This window comes from Sus scrofa, chromosome 13, assembly GCF_054392235.1.
Source record: "Sus scrofa isolate SSC_HxYL_T2T_F1_AM1 chromosome 13, Sscrofa_HxYL_maternal_Yorkshire_Landrace_v2.0, whole genome shotgun sequence".
Lineage (NCBI taxonomy): Eukaryota > Metazoa > Chordata > Mammalia > Artiodactyla > Suidae > Sus > Sus scrofa.
The window spans coordinates 208,451,208-208,477,142 of record NC_139395.1 but is presented as its reverse complement, the minus strand read 5'-3'; the positions used below and the strand labels follow the sequence as shown (position 1 = coordinate 208,477,142).

General features: G+C 37.2%; 1 protein-coding gene and 1 pseudogene across 10 annotated transcripts in view; one reads left to right on the top strand and one right to left on the bottom strand.

Moving 5' to 3' along the window:
• The window catches only part of LOC102160989 (large ribosomal subunit protein eL6 pseudogene), a 32,597-nt pseudogene extending 7,348 nt beyond the window's left edge, over positions 1–25,249 (bottom strand).
• The window catches only part of GRIK1 (glutamate ionotropic receptor kainate type subunit 1), a 409,934-nt gene that overhangs the window by 216,903 nt on the left and 167,096 nt on the right, over positions 1–25,935 (top strand). The window lies entirely within an intron of this gene.

The window sequence follows — 25,935 nt, the reverse complement described above, 5'->3', positions numbered from 1 at the left end:
TATAAGATATTATTGCATTATAATTATCCACATCATAAAAATGCATCAGTTGCAAATTTGGGGACATTAAAACAAATATTTTGACTCATTTTGTGCTAGAGGAATTATGTGGTTAATTGCTTGGCTATAAGTATTGATTTGGTGGTTGAGGTTATTCTCACACTAAAGCTATCTTCTCCTGCATATATAGCTCAAGTGAATCTTAAGGAAATTACTTCTGTGCATCTCTTTAAAAGGACATTGCACTTCACACCAATTAGGCATAATATTTCTGGGCAGTTGTTCTTGATTACATTGGTTTATGTGTGAAAAGTGAAGGATAAGACCTATGTATCAAACAGTTATTCTAACATATGATTTTTACATCAGTGAAACTGCAGGGCTAATGCTAAGAAAGGGCAATTCTTAGCTAGGGGTTGCTTGTATAAACATTAGAAAGTAGAAGCAGAGTAAAGACAATTTTGTAGTTAGAACAAAAGAAAAAAGTAAAAAATATCAGTAGTACAAACATTTCACTCTCTAGCCCCAGAAATATTTATAAAGGCTGGTCCATTGTTCCATATGCATTCATTGTAAATATTGCTCACAGAATTATCTATTAGAAAACTTGCACTCTAAAATAGTGTTTCCCAAATCCTTTGATAAGAATCAACTAGACAGCTTATCAAAACAACTAAATAAAAAGCAAATTTCTGGGCTGCTTACCTGGAGATTCTGAGAATCTGTTTTCGGTTTTAATAAGCTCTTTTTTCCTTATGTCCCATGATTCTTTTCATCTGAGAAATTTGAGAAAAAATATTCTAAACCTGCTGATAAGAAAAATGAAGGCCAATAATTTGCCTAATGTGTAAAACAAAGTGAAAAATCAAATGGTAATTTTTTTTCTCAAAAAATAAATAGTACAATAAATTTAAAGGTTAAAATTCTATGTAAGACATCACTATAATGAGGATAAAGTTTCATTAGCTATTATTTCAACTTCGTTGTTGAAGAGTACCTTAGCATTTTCAACTTTCAAAACTAAAGGAATAAATAAAATATTTTCCATTAGAAGAGAAAATATCTAAATTATGCAATAAGTAAGGAAATATTTCAAAATATCTTATTACCAATTAATTTATGTTACTTGAATAAAAGTTAAGATGGAGATATAAAGAACAAGTTAAAAATTATCTCTAATCCATTTCCCAAAATTAACTACTCTTAATACTTCTTTAACTTCATTTCTAGATTTTTTTATCATAGAATCTTAATATAATTAGGTGGCTTCTCAATAAAGCTCAATTCAGCCTTTGTTTTCCCCTCTCATGTGGGTGGAGGGTAGAAAAGGGCATGTTGGCACCTATAGAATAAGTTGGTGGGAAATAGAGAATTAATAGTATTTTTGTTGCCCAGTGTTCCTCCAAATAACCTTCATGCGATGCATGTAAGAACATAAATTTTCCATTGTTTAAATCTTTGTCGCAGCTGCCAGGTAACCTTAGCTTATCTTTATAATGGTTAAAGAGGAAAATATGGGGGTCAGGCTTGCTGTTTTGGTTTAGCTTTCTGATAACACCCTCCAACCAGGCTATTCTTGGGGATGAAGCACCACTGGTCATGCTTACTCAATGTCTTGACTTCTACTGAGAGCTTTCATTATCAATGAGGACCATGGAGAGAGTCACACAACCCAGCACACGTCACCGTGTAAGGGATAAGCACACCTTAGCCCTTCCGAGGGCAGAGATTTATTTTAATTAAACCTAATTATTGATGGGCTTTGAGAAGTCCAAATTGCTTAGAAAATAAGTATTTTTCACCTTTTCTATGAAGAAAGAGAATTATCTTTACTACTTGTATCACAGAAAGCCTCCTTTTATTTATTTATTTTATTATTATTATTTTTTAATTTTCCCACTGTACAGCAAGGGGATCAAGTTATCCTTACATGTATACATTACAATTACATTTTTTCCCCCACCCTTTGTTCTGTTGCAACATGAGTATCTAAACAAAGTTCTCAATGCTACTCAGCAGGATCTCCTTGTAAATCTAGTCTAAGTTGTGTCTGATAAGCCCAAGCTCCCGATCCCTCCCACTCCCTCCCCCTCCCATCAGGCAGCCACAAGTCTCTTCTCCAAGTCCATGATTTTCTTTTCTGAGGAGGTGTTCATTTGTGCTGGATATTAGATTCCAGTTATAAGTGATATCATATGGTATTTGTCTTTGTCTTTCTGGCTCATTTCACTCAGTATGAGATTCTCTAGTTCCATCCATGTTGCTGCAAATGGCATTATGTCATTCTTTTTATGGCTGAGTAGTATTCCATTGTGTATATATACCACATCTTCCGAATCCAATCATCTGTCGATGGACATTTGGGTTGTTTCCATGTCCTGGCTATTGTGAATAGTGCTGCAATGAACGTGCAGGTGCATGTGTCTCTTTTAAGGAGAGTTTTGTCCGGATATATGCCAAAGAGTGGGATTGTGGGGTCATATGGAAGTTCTATGTATAGATTCCTTTTAAAAATATTTTATTGTATGCATTTAAAGTGTGCAGCTTGATGACTGGATGTACATGTATATTGAGAATGATTACCAAGATCAAGATAATTAACACATCTATCATCTCACACAGTTAGCTTCGTGTGTGTGTGTGTGTGTGTGTGTGTGTGTGTGTGTGTGGTGAGAATGCTGAAGATCTACTCTCAGCAGCTTTCAAGCATGCAATATTATATTATTATATGAGTCGCTATGCTACATATTAGATCTTCAGAATCCATTCTTCTTACGATAGAAAATTCATACCCTTTGCACTATATCACCCTATTTTTCCCTCCCCCCAGCACCTGATAAACAACAATCACTTTCTATATTTCTATGAAATCAGCTTTTTGTTTGTCGATTTTTTGGATTCTGCATATGAGTGATACTATACAGTATTTGTCTTTCTCAATCTGGGCTTATTTCATTAGCATAATGACTTCCAGATTGACCCATGTTGTCACAAATGGTAGAATTACTTTTTATTTTAAGGCTAAATAATATTTCATTGCATAAATGTATACCACAATTTCTTTGCCTACTCATCTATCAAAGGGTGTTCAGGTTGGTTCTATATTTTGGCTATCACGAATTATGCTACAATGAAGACAAATGTGCAAATATCTCTTTGAGATGATGATTTCAATTTCTTCTGATATATACTCAGAAGTGGGATTGCTGGATCCTGTGGCTGCTCGTCCATGCTTCTCCCTCACATCATGCAGCCCTGAGTTTGTCTGCTGTATTCCTTGCAAAAGAGCAGGGGAGTCAAGCACAATGCATTGACATTTGAAGGGATAATTCAAGGGTAGATGGAAGACTTGCCAATTAGCCAATTAAACATTTGGCAATTTCTCAACTCCTGAGTAAGTAGTGTTTCTTTCTTAGTCCAGCCAGAAGTCCTGCAAGTTATTCAGACTGGGAGACCCTGATTCTAAAGCAGTTTTTGTTTGCTTATGTACTTATTTGTATGTTTTTTTCACCCAAGTCACTTAATAAGTGACTTTTTTCTAGTTCTTCATCTTTCATTTTTTTCATTTGTATTTTCTGGCACTCTCTTTGATTCTCTTACTATCATGAATGAGTTTATTTTTAGTCACTTGCCTCTCTTGCCCACTGTCAACTCAGCTTTCTCAATTCCCTTGAGTGGAAGAAAGACTTAGAGGTTCCCCCCCACACACACAGCTCTGGACACTTTATGTGCAACCTGCTGTCAGCATTATAAGAGAAGATGGCAGCTTTCTCTGCCCTTTTCATCAACAATGTTCCCCAAAGACTTAAGTTTTATCAAGTGTTCTATCTGGAAAATGCCTATAAATTTACATAAATGTCTACAAAGTAAAGATGTGCAATAATAAGGGTGATGAAATTCTTGTAACATCTTTGCAATGTGAATTCTAACGACAATTCTGGGATGCTCTTACTTATTTTGGGAAGAAGTGATTTCTCATGGAGGTGGTTCTGAGCCAAATAAGATGTTCCAGCAGGGGGTTAGGGAGGTCTGTGTATTCATCTTGAAAGTGGATACTAAATTCTTACCCTTCAGATGTGGAAGTTCCATGAGCCCACCAGCTATTCCAGGAACTGCTTGGAAGGTTCAGTCTATTCTAGAGGAATGAATTCCACACACCATTGCTGCCTACATGTCCACAGTTGTTCTCTCCATCTTAAATCAACAAGCCAAATTTAATTTCTGATGGGAAGGAAGCATACCCCCAGAAACCTGCAAATTGGCAGAGGCACTGAGAGAGGAGAATTTTACTGAATCAGAAATAGGCTGATATGCCACAAATGACACCAGTTTGTAAACAAGAAAATACATCTGAAGTATCCAAATGGCTCAAAGTAAGAGAAATGGCATTTTATACAGAAAATAAAGCAATAAAGTAAAAGAATTATCTGAGAAATAAGTACACATTGTTTCGAAAATAACAAACCATATTTGCATTTAATGATATGACAGTGATAATCGTGTAGCTTGGGGATGGGGAAGCCATAGTAAGGGCACTATTATCTGGGTAAATAATTTTCTTTTCTACTTCTAAGATATAGAAACATGATCAGAAGAAATCTAATTCAAAATCAGTTTCCATATTTCAATGAATTCTTGAGTAGCTCAGGTTTCTTTTCTACTTAAAAGTATTTTTAAATGAAAGAGAAAAATACTCAGGGATGAATTTATGATATAATTAGCTTTTAACCTGTATTTCTGAAATTGGCTATCATCTATGTAATACATTATGTAAGTAAATCAAGATAAATAGCTCTTTTTCTTTAAAAAAGGAAAGAGGAACAGATTGCTTAGAAGTCTTGAAATGTGAATTTTGCCAATTGGTCCTTTGGGAAATATTTCTCTTAGTTCAAACTGATTCCCTTGGGAAACAGTGAATATCATTGCTTAATAAGCATAATGGGATTTTTATATAGTACAGAAGCTGTTTTTAAAGAGTGTAGGGACATGCTGCATTGCTTTTAAAGAAATTTAAGATTGTGACAAGGCATGAAGACCATTCTGGCTTAAGGAAAAAAAAAAAATTCTTAAACTTGGGTTTTTAATCTTTCTTCTTTGAGAGTTAGTTAAATATTTTTAATTTATATATTTTAAGTTTTTCCGAAAGAATGCAACCCTAATTTTATAAAAACTACACTCTGACAAAGAAATGTAAAAACTGATGGAGATGAAGGTAAAAGCTCTGCTCTCTAAAGTGGAAATCTGTGACTTTGTTGATTAAAAAATTCCGGAAGTCTTAGCATCTTGCTTTGTCATTTGACTTAAAATAAACTCAAGGAACAATTCTTCAAGTCTGAAGTGAATGAAGCTGAAAGACTACAATATATTATCATTAGGAAAAAAAAATTCATCTGGATAAAGTAATCACTTTTATATAACTTCCTACTATAAATAATGGCCCAAAGGCATGCATTTTGTATCCACTTTTATATTTCCAAAGTAAAAATTGTTTTGACTTGAACAGAAGTTGGAGCAAAGTACAAAGTCAAGAAGTCACTGTGAGTTTTTTACATTATGATTTTTTATAGAAACAAGTTTCACAATTTTTCTTTCCCAACTGCTCCCTGCAGAAATTTAAACAGTGTCTTAGAGTGATAAGAACTGAGATAAGGAATACTATATAGACTCAGGGCACCAGAATAGCCAGTAACAGAGACATTTCTTATTATGTACTTGGACTGTATACTTATTCTCAAAACAGACAACTCACCCACTTTAGGTCTATGCCTTCAATAATCAGCACGTGTGATCAGGCTTTGCCATTGTCAAGTGCTATTGTCATCTGCCACTTTCGAAGCTATGTCCAATGCAGGATAAAAGCATTGTTTAAGTAAATTTTTTGCAAAATACAAGGTCCATGACATTCCTTTGAGACACTCTGAGTCAAAAAACCTGGCAACAAAGCTGAGACCCCAAGCTATCCAGTCTCTTAACATCACATTATTAGCAATCCTGCTTCTTGCTCTCACTTTCTTAATAATAACTGTTACTAACAGTAATTCTGGTTCTTGCCTTTCAATAAATTCTCAGGATACATTTTCCTGGGAAACATGCATTTATGAGGGTTCTTTTTTTAAAATTTTATTGGAGTATAGTTGACTTAGAACATTGTATTAGTTTCATATGTACAGCAAAGTGAATCAATTACACATACACACGCACACTCATATCCACACATACACACACACACACATCCATTCTTTTTTCTCTTATAGTTTATTATAAACTATCAAGTAGATTTCCCTGAGCTATACAAGTATGTTCTTGTTAATTATTTATTTTATATACTAGCCTGCTATTTTATTCTCATCATCCCAATTCCTCCCCCTGGCCATGGTTTCCCCTGTGGTAACCATAAGATTGCTTTTGAAATCTGTGAGTTTATTTCTGTTTTACAAATAAGTTAATTTATGTATTTTATTAGATTCCACCTATAAGTGATATCCTATGATACTTGCCTTTCTCTGTCTCACATACTTCACTCAGTATGATAATCTCTCAGTCCATCCATGTTGTTGCAAATGGCATTATTTCATTCTTTTAAATGGCTGAATAATATTCCATTCCATATGAAAAGAAACACACATCATCAGAGGAAAATTTATTGCAATACAGGTCTTTCTCAAAGAAGAAGAAAGATCCCAAATTGACAACTTACCCTCCACCTAAATGAATTAGAAAAAGAAGAACAAAAAAGACCTAAAGTCAGCAGAAGGAAGGAAATTATACAGATCAAAGAGGAAATCAATAAAATAGAGATTCAAAAAACAACAGAGAAAATTAATAGAACCAAGAGCTGGTTCTTTGAAAAGGTAAACAAAATTGACAAACCCCTGGCCAGACTCACTAAAAAGAGGAGAAAAAGAACCCAAATAACCAAAATTAGAAATGAAAAAGGAGAAATCACAACAGATACAGCAGAAATACAAAAAACCATAAGAGAATACTATGAACAACTATGCCAACAAGTTTGACAATCTGAGAGAAAAGGACAATTTTCTAGAATCTTACAGCCTGCCAAAACTGAATCAAGAAGAAACAGACCAACTGAACAGACCCATCACTAGAAATGAAGTTGAAGATGTCATGAAAACACTCCCTACAAATAAAAGTCCACGACCAGATGGCTTCACAGGCGAATTCTATCAAACATATAAGAGGAATTGCTGCTCATCCTCCTTAAACTCTTTCAAAAGGTTGAAGAAGAAGGAATACTCCCAAAGACATTCTATGATGCCACCATCACCCTCATTCCAAAACCAGACAGAGATACCACCAAAAAAGAAAACTATCAGCCAATATCTTTGATGAATATAGATGCAAAAATTCTCAACAAAATCTTAGCCAACCGAATCCAACAACATATCAAAAAGATCATACATCATGACCAGGTGGGGTTCATGCCAGGTTCACAAGGATGGTTCAACATATGCAAATCAATCAACATCATACACCACATTAACAAAAAAAAGTCAAAAACCATATGATCCTCTCAATAGACGCAGAAAAAGCATTTGACAAAGTCCAACATCCATTCCTGATCAAGACACTCACCAAAGTGGGTATAGAGGGAACATTCCTGAACATAATCAAAGCCATTTATGACAAGCCCACAGCAAATATAATACTCAATGGAGAAAAACGGAAAGCCTTCTCACTCAAATCTGGAACAAGACAGGGATGCCCACTCTCACCACTGCTCTTCAACATAGTTTTGGAAGTCCTAGCCACAGCAATTAGACAAACAAAAGAAATAAAAGGCATCCATATAGGAAGAGAAGAGATAAAGCTGTCACTCTATGCAGATGACATGATACTATACATAGAAAACCCTAAGGACTCAACCCAAAAACTACTTGAAATGATGAATAAATTCAGCATAGTAGCAGGCTATAAGATTAACATTCAGAAGTCAGTTGCATTTCTGTATACCAGCAATGAAATATTAGAAAAGGAATACAAAAATACAATACCTTTTAAAACTGCACCTCACAAAATCAAATACCTCAGAATACACCTGACCAAGGAGATGAAGGACTTATATGCTGAGAACTATAAAACTTTAATCAAAGAAATCAAAGAAGATGTAAAGAAATGGAAAGATGTTCCATGTTCCTGATTTGGAAAAATCAATATTGTAAAAATGGCCATGCTACCAAAAGCAATCTACAGATTCAATGCAATCCCTATCAAATTACCCATGACATTTTTCACAGAACTAGAACAAACAATCCAAACATTTATATGGAACCACAAAAGACCCAGAATCGCCAAAGCAATCCTGAGAAACAAAAACCAAGCAGGAGGCATAACTCTCCCAGACTTCAAGAAATACTACAAAGCCACAGTCATCAAAACAGTGTGGTACTGGTATCAAAACAGACAGACAGACCAATGGAAAAGAATAGAGAACCCAGAAATAAACACTGACACCTATGGTCAATTAATCTTTGACAAGGGAGGCAAGAACATAAAATGGGAAAAAGAAAGTCTGTTCAGCAAGCATTGCTGGGAAACCTGGACAGCTGCATGCAAAGCAATGAAATTAGAACACACCCTCACACCATGCACAAAAATAAACTCAAAATGGCTGAAAGACTTAAATATACGACCGGGTACACCATCAAACTCCTAAAAGGGAACGTAGGCAAAACACTCTCTGACATCAACATCATGAATATTTTCTAAGGTCAGTCTCCCAAAGCAAAAGAAATTAGAGCAAAAATAAACCCATGGGACGTAATCAAACTGAAAAGCTTTTGCACAGCAAAGGAAACCCAAAAGAAAACAAAAAGACAACTTCTGGAATGGGAGAATATAGTTTCAAATGATGCAACCGACAAGGGCTTAATCTCCAGAATATATAAGCAACTTATACAACTCAACAGCAAAAAAAGCCAATCAATCAATGGAAAAATGGGCAAAAGTCCTGAATAGACATTTCTCCAAAGAAGATATACAGATGGCCAACAAACACAGGAAAAAATGCTCAACATCGCTGATTATAAGCGAAATGCAAATCAAAACTACCATGAGATACCACCTCACACCAGTCAGAATGGCCATCATTAATAAGTCCACAAATAACAAGTGCTTGGAGGGGCTGTGGAGAAAAGGGAACCCTCCTGCACTGTTGGTGGGAATGTAAACTGGTACAGCCACTATGGAGAACAGTTTGGAGATACCTTAGAAACCTATACATAGAACTTCCATGTGACCCTGCAATCCCACTCTTGGGCATCTATCCGGACAATGCTCTACTTAAAAGAGACACATGCACCCGCACGTTCATTGCAGCACTATTCACAATAGCCAGGACATGGAAACAACCCAAATGTCCATCAACAGATGATTGGATTCGGAAGATTGGTATATATACACAATGGAATACTACTCAGCCATAAAAAGAATGACATAATGCCATTTGCAGCAACATGGATGGAACTAGAGAATCTCATACTGAGTGAAATGAGCTAGAAAGACAAAGACAAATACCATATGATATCACTTATAACTGGAATCTAATATCCAGCACAAATGAACACCCCCTCAGAAAAGAAAATCATGGACTTGGAGAAGAGACTTGTGGCTGCCTGATGGGAGGGGGAGGGAGTGGGAGGGATCGGGAGCTTGGGCTTATCAGACACAATTTAGACTAGATTTACAAGGAGATCCTGCTGAGTAGCATTGAGAACTTTGTTTAGATACTCATGTTGCAAAAGAACAAAGGGTGGGGGAAAAAATGTAATTGTAATGTATACATGTAAAGATAACTTGATCCCCTTGCTGTACAGTGGGAAAATAAAAAAAATTAAAAAAAAGAAAAGAAACACACATCAACAGAGGAATGTGTGTTTCTTTTCTTATTCAGACATTCATATTTTAGATACACATGGCACTTGGTCACCATGGTTGGCATTTAAAGAGTGCTCAAATTACATAAAAAAAAATAGTAATTTTAGTACCTAAGCTACTCTTCAATAGAAAAAAAAGTACATTGGGAAGAAGTTCTAACTTTTCTATTACACCATTGAAGTAGACACACTGCATCCAGATGGTTCAATCTATAGCCATCATCAGCACGTTAGTGAGAGAGCTACTCCGTGAAGTGACTGTGGCCCACAGCTCCCTCAGTATAGAGCTGGGCAGGGGCAGGGTTAGGAGGAGGCCAGTGAGCTAAGACTTTGCTACAGCATGGGATTCTGACATTATATGCAGTTCAGATATTTTGTTCATCATAGATTTATTTGCATAAACCTTAGATTTTAATAATATTGAATTAAAATATTATTTATCTGGATTCCTAACATTTTTTGTTGTCCCCTTAAATTGTATATCCGAAATGAATGCCTCACTTGCCTCACCCTAGTCCCAACCCTGGATGCTGAGTCTTATCGTTCCACTCTCTCCTCACCTTAGCACATTTAGAATGGTGTGAGCTCCTTTCCCCCTCAAGCTGGCTTTCTTCAGTGGATTGTGATAGCCCCTGGGATCATTGCTGTTTTGTGAGACCCACCATCAAGGAGTCATTAGTGAACCATCCTGTGGTATGAAGTTGAGGGCAATTTTAGCTTACTTTATGGTGCTCAGTAGGGACCAGTGTATCTACCTACGCATGCATTTTTGAATTCTATCTAGTTACACAGCAGTAAGAAGGGCCTCCTACCCAACTTGATAGGACATTTGTGAAAGATAAGTCACAAATGATCTTCAATCCCCAAGAACATTTAAGAACATCCAATCTCAAGATATAATTTGCTGCCCCTTGTCTTATAAAAAGCTGCACCCAGAATTCTAACAAAAATAATAAAATATCTCCCTGAGTTCCATCCTCAGAGAAGATTAGGCATTGGAAAAAAATGGGCACATTGCTTCCAGAATATTTTTATTTATTTTTTATTTTTGTATTTATTTATTTATTTTTTTTTGTCTTTTGTTGTTGTTGTTGCTGTTGTTGCTATTTCTTGGGCCGCTCCCGCGGCATATGGAGGTTCCCAGGCTAGGGGTCTAATCGGAGCTGTAGCCACCGGCCTACGCCAGAGCCACAGCAACGTGGGATCCGAGCCGCGTCTGCGACCTACACCACAGCTCACGGCAACGCCGGATCGTTAACCCACTGAGCAAGGGCAGGGACCGAACCCGCAACCTCATGGTTCCTAGTCGGATTCGTTAACCACTGCGCCACGATGGGAACTCCCCAGAATATTTTTAAACATCCAGCATTATCATAACCCTGATTGTTGTCATTTCGTGTTATCAGCCCTGTCTGATAAGTTAAAAAGTTGAGGGACAGAGAGATTTATTTAGAAAGAATCCCAGTGGAAATTAGAATCAAAGCTATAAAAGGCATTTACAATTAAAGTTAACTGCTACATCTGAGGGTTTTTTAGTCCTTTTCCAGCCCTTGCAGTTACATCGCCTGAGGTGCTCTCTGATTTCCAAGGTAGGAAGAATAAAATGTATCACAGTGCTTTCACATGGCATGAGTTATGCTCTCCAGTCCTGCCCATAGATATTCATCTAATTTTGATAACATCAAAGATGCTCATATTAATGAGGTTATAGGGTGACCTACTGTCCTGGTCATAGCACTGAAAATCCTGCAAGCCAGACAAACCAGGAGGGCTAGTCACCCTCATTGCTAACCCCAAATGTCCTCCATACTGCAAATGCCCATTGATTTTTCTTTTCTCATTATTCTTCCTGGTTATTTCACAATTTGAATAATTCACACCAAATACATTTGTTTAACTTCAGCATTTGATATTCATAAATGAATCAATCATCATTCTTACCTAATACTTCAGATTTATGATCAGAGATTGGCTTTTGAAATACCACAGACAATCATGGCAAGAAGTGCATAAGTAGCAAATTGCACCTGTCTTGTCTGAAAACAACCACAAAAAAAGAATGGAGCAAAAAGTTAAAGATGCTTTAAATATATATTATGAAATTATAACTATATAACAACCTGCCTAAACAACATATTAGGTCATGTTATCTTCCTAGGCAAATCTCTGGGCTATCTTCCCAATGCTTCTCTTGCCAGTTAAAATTCATACCCCATCATCCATCCATTGCACATTCATTTGACACCTTTTTTCTGTGCAATGCACTGTAAAGTTGTTGAGACTATAAAGGCAAATAAGAGAGTTTAGGCTTATACCTCAAAAAGAGGCTTTACTAGAAATAAATTGGTGCATTATAGAATAAAAGGTGTCATAGCCGAGGTCTGTACAGTTGGAGACAAAAGGCAGGGGAAAGTTTATTTTCGAGGACATTTGTCCCAAACTGGCCAATTTTTTCCAAATTTTAAAGTTTATTCTAATGTTCTGCCCATGTTTCTCCACATTTCAAAATGCTATTCATCCTTCATAGACAAACTAAAAGGTATAGGAAACATATATAACCCCCAATCAAGATTTACTATTCATGTGTCTAAAATTCCGCAATTAGAATTTATTTCAGTACAGCATAGTCATTAATATAGTCATGACTGGTTATAAGAAAAAAAATATGGTTACCTTACACCATACACAAAATAAATTCTAAATACTTTAGAGTACTAAAAGTTTAAAAATCAACAGAAAAAAAAAAGGTGATATTTCTCTGATGCTACAATAGAGAGATATTTTAAATAATTACATCAATAAAACAAGGACCATAAAGATAAAATATCAGTTAGAACTCTGGTTACATTTAACAAAAATCCATATAAAATTAGTATTAAGATGAAAAGAGGAATTTATTATATGTATATTGAAATGCAAAGGCAAGGATGTGGCTGGACCCCAGAAATTACTAGAAGCAGAGACCTGAACCCCTTTAAGGTATTTTTAACCTTGGTCTCCTCTGTACCTCTCCTTCATTCTAATCACTGCCCATGGCTCCCTCCATTTCTCTATCAATACAGTTAAAGGCAGTCAGTGTGCCGACAGTGCTGAACTGCCAGTTTTATGGGTCAGGTACCTGAGGAGAAATGGACTTGCTTTCTCTTGGTCCTCTAATAAATGTACAGCAAAAGAGACTGGCATGTGTTGAAACACTCAGCTATCACCATAGTATAACACAGCCACTCCTGCCTTACCACAAGAATAGTATGGAAATATGAATGGGAAATAATTTCCAAAAAGAAGAGGAGTAAATATTTTCACTGTGAAACGATAGATCAAATTTACACAAAAACATAAAACCTTCACAATTAGAAAAAAAGTTAAATAAAATTAAAAGACATAGCAAACTAGAAAAGGTATCTGAATCAATCATGGGAAGATAATTTCTTTCCTTAATATATAAATGCGTAAGATAAATGTGAACATTTCACTCAAAATGGGAAAGAGCCAGGAATTAAGAATGGGAGAAAGAACAATTACAATGATATGCAACAGGACATTGTGAGAAAATGTTCAGCTTCATTAATAGTCAATTAAACGTGAATCAATAACCATCGACTGAAAAGTTTTTGCTTAGGGAATTGGCTTATTTTTATAATGCTTAGAAATTCAGAGAAATGTGTACTTTCAAACATGGTAGGCATGTGAATTGATGCTATTTTTCTTGAAGATGATTAGGTTATATGCATCAAGATCTTTAATGATGGGGAGCTCCTGTTGCAGAAAGGAATATGACTAGAATCCCTGAGGATGAGGGTTTGATACCTGGCCTTGCTCAGTGGGTCAGGGATCCGGTGTTGCCATGAGCTGTGGTGTAGGTCACAGATGCAGCTCAGATCCCACGTTGCTGTGGCTGCAGTGTAGGCTGGCAGCTTTAACTCAGATTAGACCTCTAGCCTGGAAATTTCCATAAACCACGGGTGTGACCCTAAAAAGACCAAGAAAAAAAAGAAGATCCTTAAAAACATGAACATATTATTAATCCCCAAATTTCATATGAAAGAAATGAGAATATAGATAGGAAAATATTTGTTTTCCCAAGGATGTATTTCTTTCTTTTCTTTTCTTTTTTTTTTTTTTTTTAATTGGTCTTTCTGCCTTTTCTAGGGCTGTATCCATGGCATATGGAGGTTCCCAGGCTAGGGGTCTAATAGGAGATATAGCTGCCAGCCTATGCCAAAGCCACAGCAATGTGGGATCCAAGCCATGTCTGTGACCTATACCACAGCTCACGGCAATGCCTGATCCTTAACCCACTGAGTGAGGTCAGGGGTCAAACCTGCAACCTCATGGTTCCTAGTCGGATTCCTTAACCACTGAGCCACGACAGGAACTCCGGGTGTATTTCCTGAAGCATTGTTTTTGAGAGCAAAGAATTGGAAATAAAGTTATGTCTAACAACATATTTATTTAAATAAACTTGTTTTTTGAGATGGAATATTATACATCATTAAAATTATATTTTGGAGTTCCCGGCGTGGCTCAGTGGTAATGAATCTGAATACTACCCATGAGGATGCGGGTTCAATCCCTGGCCTTGCTCAGTAGGTTAAGGATCTGGCATTGCTGTGACTGTGGCGTAGGCTGCCAGCTGTAGCTCTGATTCAACCCCTAGCCTGGGAATATCCATATGCCACAAATAAAAATAAATAAAAAATAAAATTATATTTTATCAAATATTGAATAACATTGAAAATGTCATTAAGAGAAAAACACAAAACCCAACATCTTATATGCAACATGATTCTAGCATAGATCCATACATTGAAAAAAAGATTGGAAAAAAATACACCTAAATCTTGATATTGTTCTTTTTATTTTATTTTATTTTTTTGTCTTTTTGCTATTTCTTGGGCCGCTCCCGCGGCATATGGAGGTTCCCAGGCTAGGGGTCTAATCGGAGCTGTAGCTACTGGCCTACGCCAGAGCCACAGCAACGCGGGATCCGAGCCGCGTTTGCAACCTACACCACAGCTCACGGCAACGCCGGATCTAAATCTTGATATTGTTAACTCTCTGAGTGGTAGAATTTGAAATTATTATTTTTCCTGTATGTTCCAAACTTGAATAAAGTAGTTGAGCTACATTTTTTTTAATTAGGAAAAATAAATATTTAAAGAAATTTCAAACCTTGAAATTTAAAAGTAACTCTGACTTTTGAGTCAATGAGAATATAATGTAAATATTATTAAAATATCTATAAAATACAAAAATTCAAGAAACATGTTAAAATGTATGGAATACTGTCAAAGCTATGTAAAGAAGTAAATATGCAAACTCAAAATGTTTTAATAAAAAAAAGTGTAGACTATCATAAATTTTTTAACAGCTAAGTGACACTAAGAGTTTGGGCATAGGGGAGCTACACAAAAGTCACACTGATGCTATTTTTTAATTACTCAAAAAGGCAAACATAGTGATTGCTTGCCATTTATTGTGAGGGGAAGATTTACTATTTCCTTACATTAGATATTCATCATATTTTTGCCTGACAAAACAATACTAAAATTAATATATTTGATATGCAACCTCATGTTTTAAGAACATTTGAGGAGTTCCTGTTGTGGCGCAACAGAAAAGAATTAGTCTAGTAACCATGAAGTTGCAGATTCGATCACTGGCCTCGCTCAGTGGGCTAAGGATCCAGCATTGCTGTGAGCTGTGGTGTATGTCAAAGACATGGCTTGGTAGGGAGAAAGGTCAACAAAGTTTAAGAGTCTGGAATTTAATTAAGTTTTTAATTTTTTTCTTTTTCTTTTTTTGTCTTTTTAGGGTTTCACCTGGGGCATATGGAGGTTCTCAGGCTAGGAATCGAATAGGAGCTATAGCTGCCAGCCTACGCTACAGCCACAGCAACACAGGATCTCAGCCGTGTCTTCGATCCATACCACAGCTCACGGCAATGCCGGATCCTTAACCCATGGAGCAAGGCCAGGTATCGAACCTGCGTCTTCATGGATACTAGTCAGATTTGTTTCCACTGAGCCACAGTGGGAACTCCATGGCATTTAATTATGTAATAAGTCAATATATGATGAATGTGAAGGTGGTGTCATACATATATATAATATATATATATAAATTGTGTGTGTGTTATATATATATATATATAAGCTTTCCCCTAATGTCAGGCACAATGTTACATGGATTAAAGAAATTTTTAAAATATCCTAGTAATAATTATTTTATGTAAATTTATCAACCTAGTAGATAGTGGAGACATTTTAAATTCTAACAGTCTCACAAGGCTAGATTCAGTTACTGTAACAAATCACTTTCCACCATAAGAGGGGTTTAAAGTAACCAAAGATATTTTCCTGCTGAAATGCCAAAGCGAAAATGTTGCAGGTTGTGTTCCATACATCCTCCCTCTGAACCCAAGGCAGATGGAGCAACTGTATTGTCCCAAACACCAGGACAGAGAGAAACAAAGGAGAGCTCTAGACTTTTCCCTCACTGGCAGTTAAGTCCTCTGTCTAGGAAGTGACACATGTAACCTCTGCTCACAGGTCATTTGATGCAGCCCCATCCAATCCCAGTTATGTGCAATCCATTCATACATTTAGAAAGGAAAGAACCAGGAGTTCCCATTGTGGCTCAGCAGGTTAAGAACCCAGCTAGTACCCATGAGGATGCAGGTTCAATCCATGGCCTCTCTCAGTGGGTTAAGGATTCTGTGTTGCCATGAGCTCTGGCACAGTTTGCAAATGCGTCTGGGATATGGAGTTGCTGTGGCTATGGCATAGTCAGATTTGACCCCTAGCCAGGAAGGAAGGAAGGAAAGAACCAGAAGTATTAGTGACTATTACAAATATTTCATGTTTGAAGAAAAAATTTATATATTTGACATTATAATCTGCCTCCTGAAATCTAATCAGCATTAAGCATTGAATAATCAACTAGGGAACATTTGCAATAAAAATGTCAAATATTTTGAATCCTTATGAATAACAGAGGAACTTATCTCAATAACAAAAACAGTGATATCTTAAGATATAAAAAGACAAAGGACATGAAAAAGTAATTTAAAATTACAGATATACACATCGGTAGTAAATAGGTTTTAAAACTTTAACTTCATTCTGTTCAAAGGGATGCAAATTAAAGCAATAATAAATACTTTCTGTCATAAGCTTTAAAACCATACAGATTTTCAGTAAATTTGTCATTCAGTTGGGTATTTCTTCTACACAGTAGATGCAAATTTAAATTGAGTAGCCTTCACTTTTGCATGGCAATGTAGCATTATGTAACAGAAGCTTCAACAGTTTATAATTTACAACTTAGTAACTATATTTTAAGGCATTTTTCTTTCTCCCGGCAATATCATGGAAAGCATCAAATGTCAAACATCATAGGATTTAGAACAATGAAGATTTAGCAATAACTTGCAAAAAACATGAGGTTAAGTAAACAATGTTATATCCAAATAATAAAATGTTGGACAACCATTCAAAATGAAGGTTGTTTTGGGAGAAAGATGCTTATGGTATAGTATTATGTGAAAATGACAGCAGAAAATAGGATAGTATCATTTTAATTATTTCAAAGAAAATTCCGATATTTAGAGGAGAAAATAGGAGGAAATTCACCAAAATATTAATAATAATTGTTTCAGAATGGTGTGATTATATTTTGTTGTTTTTCACTTTCAATATTTGACCCAATTTATAAATCTGTGTATTTAAAGTAAACTTATTTAGAAAAAATAATGACATTTGTGCACACACACCAGCCAGTGGTGTCCATTGAGGGAGTTCACAGAATGCAGCATGTCTTAAAATATATGTAAATGAGCAGCAAAGAAAATTTCCAGATTTTAGTACTTTTAAAATAATGGTGCATGTTGCTCCAAAAGTTTCTGTAAGCAGCATTCCAAACACAGTTCCCTCTGTGACATGACATTTAACTCTGCTTTATTTTTGATCCACTTGTAGCTTTCCTGGATATGCCTCTTAGTCGAGTTCATCTCTCTTCATCTGGGACCTAAATGTTTCACAAGGAGATTTTTCTCAGAGAAATAGCTTTCATAGAGCTTATTCATTATTCATGTCAGTGCAAACTGCTCATTTTATAGTGTTGGACCTCAGAATGTGACTGAGCCCATCTCAGAGGGTATGCTCAACTGAAATAGCTTCTGGACTCTGGGAGACTTGAATGATAACAAATACAGAATTTCGATTTGAGACTTTAGTGCAAGGGGTTGTAGCAAAATACGTGAGTGTTTAAACTTGAGATTCTGTAACCTTTTCAGATGTTCTACATGACCACTGTTGCCTACTATACCATTTTGTGCTTTTTTTTTTTTTTTTTTTGTCTTTTTGCCATTTCTTGGGCCGCTCCCGCAGCGTATGGAGATTCCCGGGCTAGGGGTCTAATCTGCGCTGTAGCTGCCAGCCTATGTCGGAACCACAGCAACGCGGGATCCAAGCCGCATCTGCAACCTACACCACAGCTCACGGCAACGGTGGATCCTTAACCCACTGAACAAGGGCAGGGATCGAACTTGCAACCTCATGGTTCCTAGTCGGAATCGTTAACCACTGCGCTACGATGGGAACTCCCATTTTGTGCAATTTTTAAACCAATATATGAAAAGTTTCATTAATGGATTTTTTAAGTGCTTCAAATAAATATGCTGAGATGTTACAACCTCATAAAAAAAAGAATTAGAAAGAAAAATAAAAAGGAAATGTAGCAAAGGACTTTGCATTTTTAAATATTTGAATGAAATGTCAAGAACATGCATCCTGACTACAATATATCTTTGAGATGATTGATTAAAAGATTATTTTTCCCCCCATGGAAATTCGGACCACTTCCATGCTCCGATTATTTTTGTAAATGGAAAAAGGAGATAAAAATTGATGATGTAAATCTGATATTAATTTTTCCAAAAACTGTGTCCTAATTAGGGGCCTAATATTTCTGATCAAGAATTTAATGTTTAACTGGAAGTTCCCGTCGTGGCTCAGTGGTTAATGAATCTGACTAGGAACCATGAGGTTGCAGGTTCGATCCCTGGCCTTGCTCAGTGGGTTAAGGATCCGGCGTTGCTGTGAGCTGTGGTGTTGGTCACAGACATGGCTCGGATCCCACGTTGCTGTAGCTCTGGCGTAGGCTGGCGCCTGCAGCTCCAATTCGACCCCTGGACTGGGAACCTCCATATGCTGTGGGAGCAGCCCAAGAAATGGCAAAAAGACCAAAAAAAAAAAAAGAATTTAATGTTTAACTTATTAAAATGAGCACAAAAACAATATTTAAGACTGCAAGTTATTTTAGTCCCAAGGAAAGCAGGTCACTGGTTCAAATTTTTCAAAATGTGTTTCTCAAGATAGCAATTCTGCTGCATGTCCCAGTTACAAGGAAAACTGCCCTATAATCAGAAAAATTTGAGGAACACTGTGTTAAACAGAATTAAATTGCTTTCTTTACTACAGGAATTCCAAGTCACTTTTATATGTTATCATGCAGTGTGAATTTCCAAAAAGGTATGGTACTCAGCAGTGCTTTGCAAACACATTTGACCACTGAACTCCCTTTGTGTGCAGCATCTCAACAGAGACTTCTGTGCATACGCATTGGTGAATACTGCCCTGTCGGAGCTGTGAGCTTCCATTTGTTCTGGCTACAGACATCAGTTCTCACCTATAACAGCAATATTTCCTTCTCAGCAAGAACGTTCAGCCTGAGAAACAACAGAAAGAGAGGGGGAAGTAAACTAGAAAAATCTGATGACAAGTATAACACAGCTTCCCTAAGACCACAGGCTGTGAACTTGGCATAGTCCACTCATTTAATTAATAAGTGGACAAATGAAATTTGAACCCTTTTGTCATTTAAATGAGATGTTAAAAGCTAAAAATGTAACTGCCCTCAAGTGACATTAGAGCCATCACAGACTTTCATAAGAATAAAAGTTTGGCATGAATCCCTTTGGCAATACTCCTGGTTCTTGCCTGAAATCTGTAGTTGAATGGGAGATGAGCCATTCCTCCATGATGTGAAGGTGCTGGCAACCTGATGAGAGTGAGCATTTAGAGAGGATCAGAGCTCTGAAATTGCTTGGGGACAGTGGGCCATAATGGTTGAGAGAGTGAGCAATCACTGCTAAAATGGCAGTAATGGGCAAAGTCAGGCAGTGTCTAGGTGCCTCGCCCGCCATCCTCCTTAACTGCTTCTCTCATAAACCTCCTTCATCTTGAAAGAACTCACTGCCTTATCAGGCAAGACATTAAAGTACAGAGACTCAATTCAGCTGAATGGTGGTGTGTTGGGGACAATGCACTGTGCCCAAATCATTGCATTTAGTCCTGGCAGAGAGGGCAAGTAGCAATAAATGCAGTCCCTGTCCCTAAGAAACAGACTCCCAGCTTACAATTTTACCCCAAAATGAATAGATTTCATGTTAATAAAAGAGATGGAAGCATTCACCTCTGGCTAGAAGAATCAAAGAAGACTCCACATTGGAGAAGACAAAGAATGGGCTTCTTGTTCTGTTGATAGAATAATTTACCGCTGTACCTATGTTTTGTTGTCGTTGTTGCTGTTGTTATTTTTCTGTAATCTACCACCCTATCCCAGTAGACCGTAAGCTCCGCCAAGGGCAAGAACCAAGTGTTTTCATCTTTGTATCCCCCACTGGACTTAGCATGGTCTTAGGCAGGAATAGGTGGCCAATAAATTGTGATGAGTTGAATTGAATATTGAATATCATTGGAATAAGAGTACCTTTGGCTTCTGATATTTTTTTCTTTTCTGGGTAGCTGCAATTGATTAAGAAAAAATAAAATTACTGGCAGCATCCGCTAAATTGCCCATCACCCATATCCTTTCCCTTAACTGGCCTTTCCCATAACTGGCTACCTTTTAAAAAAATTCCTTACCTCATAGACATATTTTTTTTCTTCTTCCTAAAAGGCATTCCTACTGAATTCATGCAATTCTCTTTGAGACACTGTGGAGAGAGCTTGTACGTGGTTATTGTCTTGGGAGGGGGGCATCAAAGCCCATTCTCCGTTTATAAAGACACTGATACCAGAAGACACTGTAGCTGGTTTGGGCAACAGCCAGACCATTGAGTCTGTCCTTGTCCTTTCTTACAGCTCTATCCTCCCCCAGGATTTCTTAAAAGGTAAAAATCCAGGTACCCCTTGTCCTTTCACTCTCCATTTTGACCAAGAAACTCCCACTTCTCCCTCCAAATTCATCTACCATGAAGTCTTCATCAAGACTGTTTTGGTCTCCAAAAGTAAACAAGAAGAGGTAAGCTGAGCGGGTAGAGAGTATTTACCTAAGGGAATCTTAGAATTTAAATGTGTAGCCTTGAAATTAAAGGTGCAATAAATGTAGGCCTATAGTAAATTGCTTATGATGTGATAAAGTAGAATTATAGATGTGGCAATAAAGAGAGGCAATATAATATTGTATATTTAAGGAGCAGCTATCAACAAAGGAATAGATCAAATTGCCATCTTGTTTTCTGTTGATAGCTTCTGGAATGGCTATTATTCCACAGGAATGCAAAACAGGAGTCAGCACTACTGAAGCTTTCCATTTCTTGATCATTGGCTAATAGCTTTACCCTTCCTTCCTGGGTGACCTCACAATTTGTCACAACAGGCACACAGCAGCTAGTTAAGGCAGTAATAGGATTCATGAAACCTACTTTCCATGTTTATGGCATGTTCAAGAAAAATATAATAAACAAAGAAAGCCAATGTGTTGTGTGGCAGAGCTCCTTAGCTTTATTTGCAATAGCAAGTTAGAGATCTAGAGATTGTTATTAGAAGTACTGAATAAAGTAGCAATTTACAAAAAGGAAAAAATACAGTAATGAAAAGCAGTAATTAAAATACAGTAATTGAAACTTTCTGAAGATAATTGGGATACCGTTTTAGTTTCCTGTGGCTGCTGTAACAAATACCAAAACCTGGTCTGCTTAAAACAACAGAAATTTATTCTCTTGGGAGTCCTTGTTGTGGCTCAGTGAAACAAACTGTCTAGTATCCATGAGAGTGTGGGTTCAATTCCTGGCCTTGCTCAGTGGGTTAAGGATCCACATTGCCACGAGCTATGCTATAGTTCTCAGACATGGCTCAGATCTGGCATTGCTGTGGCTGTGGATCAGGCTGGCAGCAACAGCTCCAATTTGATCTCTACCCTGGGAAGTCCCATATGCCACACATACAGCCCTAAAAAGAAAAAAAAAAAAAAAAAAGAAAAAGAAATTTATTCTCTCACAGTTCTGGAGGACAAAAGTCCAAAATCAAGTTGTGAGCAAGGTCCTACTTCCTCCAAAGGCTCTATGAAAGATTCTGTTTTCTTCAGAAATCCTCCTTCAGGTTCTGATGACTCCAGGCATTCCTTAACTTATAACTATATTCCTCAAATATCTACCTCTCTCTCTGTCTACACTTGCTCCTGGCAATGCTAACCAGTCTTGTGGCTTTAAATGCTACCCAGTTTCTATCTCTGGTCCAGATCTATCCCACAAAATTCAGATGGATATCCATGATTTCTTGGTTGACAGCCCTGCTTGTAATAGGGAACATAAAATCATCATGCTCCAAATCAAGCACCTATGCTTTTCTTCCTCTTGGTGAATGGCAATTTCAGGCCCCAAACCCCATGTTATTCTTGACTCTCTTCTTCTCACCTAGAATTTATTAGCAAACCCTGCCAGCTCTACCTTCAATTTTTATTTAGAACTCAACCACTTTTGGCCATGTCTGTATCAAACCATCATCATCTTTCTCCTGGATTATTGCAGTTTCTCTTATATAATAAGCCTATGACTGCACCTGCTCCAGGAGCACATCTCTCTGCTTTTGTTCTCATCCCTCTCCTTCCTTCAGTCCACTCTTACTATAGAAATCAATGTGAGCAAGACAAACCCAATCCCCTGTGTTTCTCTTTTAATCTCCCACTACTGCCACACTCACAACATTGCTGGTCACCAAGTGTATGGGAGTTTTTCCCATGCCAAGCGATTCTCTTTGACACCAGATATGTGTCCCATAATTTAACTCAATTCTGAAACTATCTCCCTGGAGATGGTGTCAGATGTCCTGGAATAAAGGCTCAATCCCATGAAACTGGCCTGCCACTTCAGTCACCAATCGCAAATGGTAGGTCCCAGGCTACTCACAACTTCTGCCCGACTTGGCTACAAACTAGATATTCCCATGACTTCTTTCCTTTTGGATTTGATTATTTGTTAGAGTGGCTCACAGAACTCAGGAAAATACTTACGTTTACCAGTTTATTAAAGGACATGGTAAGGGATACAGATCAACAACAAGATGACGAGACACATTGGGTGAGGTCTGAGAGGACCCCTAGCACAGGAGTTTCTGTACCTATGGAGTTGGGGTATGTCACCCTCCTGTTACACAAATGTGTTCACCAACCTGGAAGTTCTCTGAACCCCATCCTTTAGGCTTCATTACATAGGCATGGTTGATGAACACACTGGCCATTGATGATTGATTTCAACTCTAGCCACTCTTCCCTCATGGAGGTCAGCGGATGGGACCAAACATTCAAACCCTTTAATCACTTGGTTGGTTTTCCTGGCAATCAGCCCCCATCCTGAGATACACTCAAAAAGTCACCTCCTTAGCATAACAAAAGATGCATTTATTGCTCTCATCACTTAGGAAATTCCAAGGGATTTAGGATCCCTGTGCCAGAATAGGTGATGAAGACCAAAGAACATATATTTCTTTTATTATAAATCACATTACACAGGGTGATACTCTTGAAATATGTCCTATCATTTTGCTATTCTGTTCAAAACTCTCCAGTGACTTCCCTTTTCACCCAATATAAAACCCAGAGTCCACTACGGCCAGTAAGGCCCTTCATGATCAGCTCTGGTCCATCACTGTGGTTATCCTCAGCTCATCTAACAATCCAAACCTGGCTCACCCACCTTCTTCCTCACCACTTCTCAAAATTAACACTAGTCAACCCTTACTATAGAACATTCTATTGCAACCGGCTTGCATGTTCTCCTATTATCTTCAATGCAGTTTCCTTAATTCCTTCAGATTTTTTACTCAGAAATTACTCTCTCAGTGAGATTTTTCCTGACTTCTCACTCTGACATGTTTTCACAATCAGTTCCCTTCTAGAATGTAAGATCAGAAAGTCAGGTATTTGTTTATATTGCTCACTGCTCTATCTCCTGTGCCTAGTACAGTGTCTAGCTTACAGTGGAGTGGGCATTTTATAAATAAATGAATGAATGAATGAATCAATAGAGTTAATTCTTCAATAAAGTCATAGAAATGACATAAGCTGTGATCAGTTGAAGTAAAAAAAAAAACAAATAAATATATGTGGAGTGTAATTTTACTGCATTTCTGAAATGATTGTTATTGGAAAATATTCACCATTACAAGGTAAGTTGAATCAGAAAAATATACGTATTTTTTTACAGGAACAAGACTGAGTATTATTTTTGTGTGTGTGTTTTTTTCCTCCTCATCAAATAAGATGGATTCCCTGGCACAATGGAGTACTGTTTTTCTTAAGTTCTTTTTAGGAAGAAAGGTGTATAGTTTGTACTTCCCACTCATCACCCAGCACAGACTCCACCTAGAGGGAGCTGGGGCGGAAACAATAGGCAGCATAACTGCTTTTTAATAAGATATGTTCTGTGACAAGGGTCTTAATTTCCACCACTTTATACTTGCCCTGACATGACCGAGATACCTCCCTACTCCACAGAAAGCTAGGAACTGCCTGGTTTTCTTTTGTCAGCGCTCAACACAGCTTCCTTCAGGAAAAGCACATATGTATTTAATAAATGCGTATTGAACTGAATTAAACTGTTCTAAGTCATGAAGTTAGAGAAAAATGTGTTTAGGCAAAGGCAGTGATTTGAAAGCAGGTAAGAAGCAGGTTATTAAGTACCCTTGGAACCTAAAAAAAAAAAAAACAAACAAAAAAAAAAAACAAAAAACAAAAAACAAAAAAATACCAAATGAGACCTAAGAGCAAGACTGGGTCCTTTTAATATACAGATTTCCAAACCCTGTCCCTTGACATTCTAATTCTATTGAATTCTGTATAGAACAGGTTCCCAAAAAATGTTGGGAAACCATTGCTTGGATTTCCTTAAGTACCTTATAGGGATTACCTTGTCAAAGTACAACATTTGGGCTTAACCTTCTCTAAATGCTGACTTTGCCTGCAATGATTATGCTACTGACCCAACAGTAGTAGGGTTTGTGATTATAAGTAATTTTCTGGGACGTATAGATGGGATTCATGATGCAAACCATAAGTTCTCTCTTGGTCCCCATCTCCCCACCAGTATCCCCCATAGAAGGCAACCTACTATTCCTGCAGGTTTCCAGCTTTTTCCCTGTGGTCACAAAATACTACTGTCTATGTTTTAGCTTGAATGCATTGGTGCAGGAGTCCACCCAATAGAGAGAGAAGTATTTCCACAGTGATGGAACTCTGCAACCTAAATTTGTACCAGGATTTCAAGGGAGTTCTTCTCTGTGCCATAAATTCAGAATCCCGCTGGAAGAGAACATTACATGCATAGATGTGATTTCAGTTAAAATTGTCCATTTTCAATTCAAAGCTCTTGGTTTAAAAAATGAAGATGACGTATATCTTAGTCAGCCAAGGCAGCTATGAAATACCATAGATTGGGCAGCTTGCACAGCAAACATTTGTTTCTCACAGTTCTGAAGGCTGGGGAATTTAAGTCAAGATGATGGCAGATGTGGTGTCTGGTGAGGACACGCTTCCTGGCTTGTAGACAGCTACATTCTCTCCTATCTTCACATGGGAGAGAGAGAGGGAGGGAGATATTTCTCTTCTTGTGAAGACACTGATCCCATCATGAGGGCTCCTCTCTTGTGATCTAATTACTTCCCAAGGTCCCCACCTTCAAATATCATCACATAATGGCTTTAACATATGAATTTGAGAGGATGAGCACAAACATTTGGTCCATAGCAATTCTGGCTGAGAA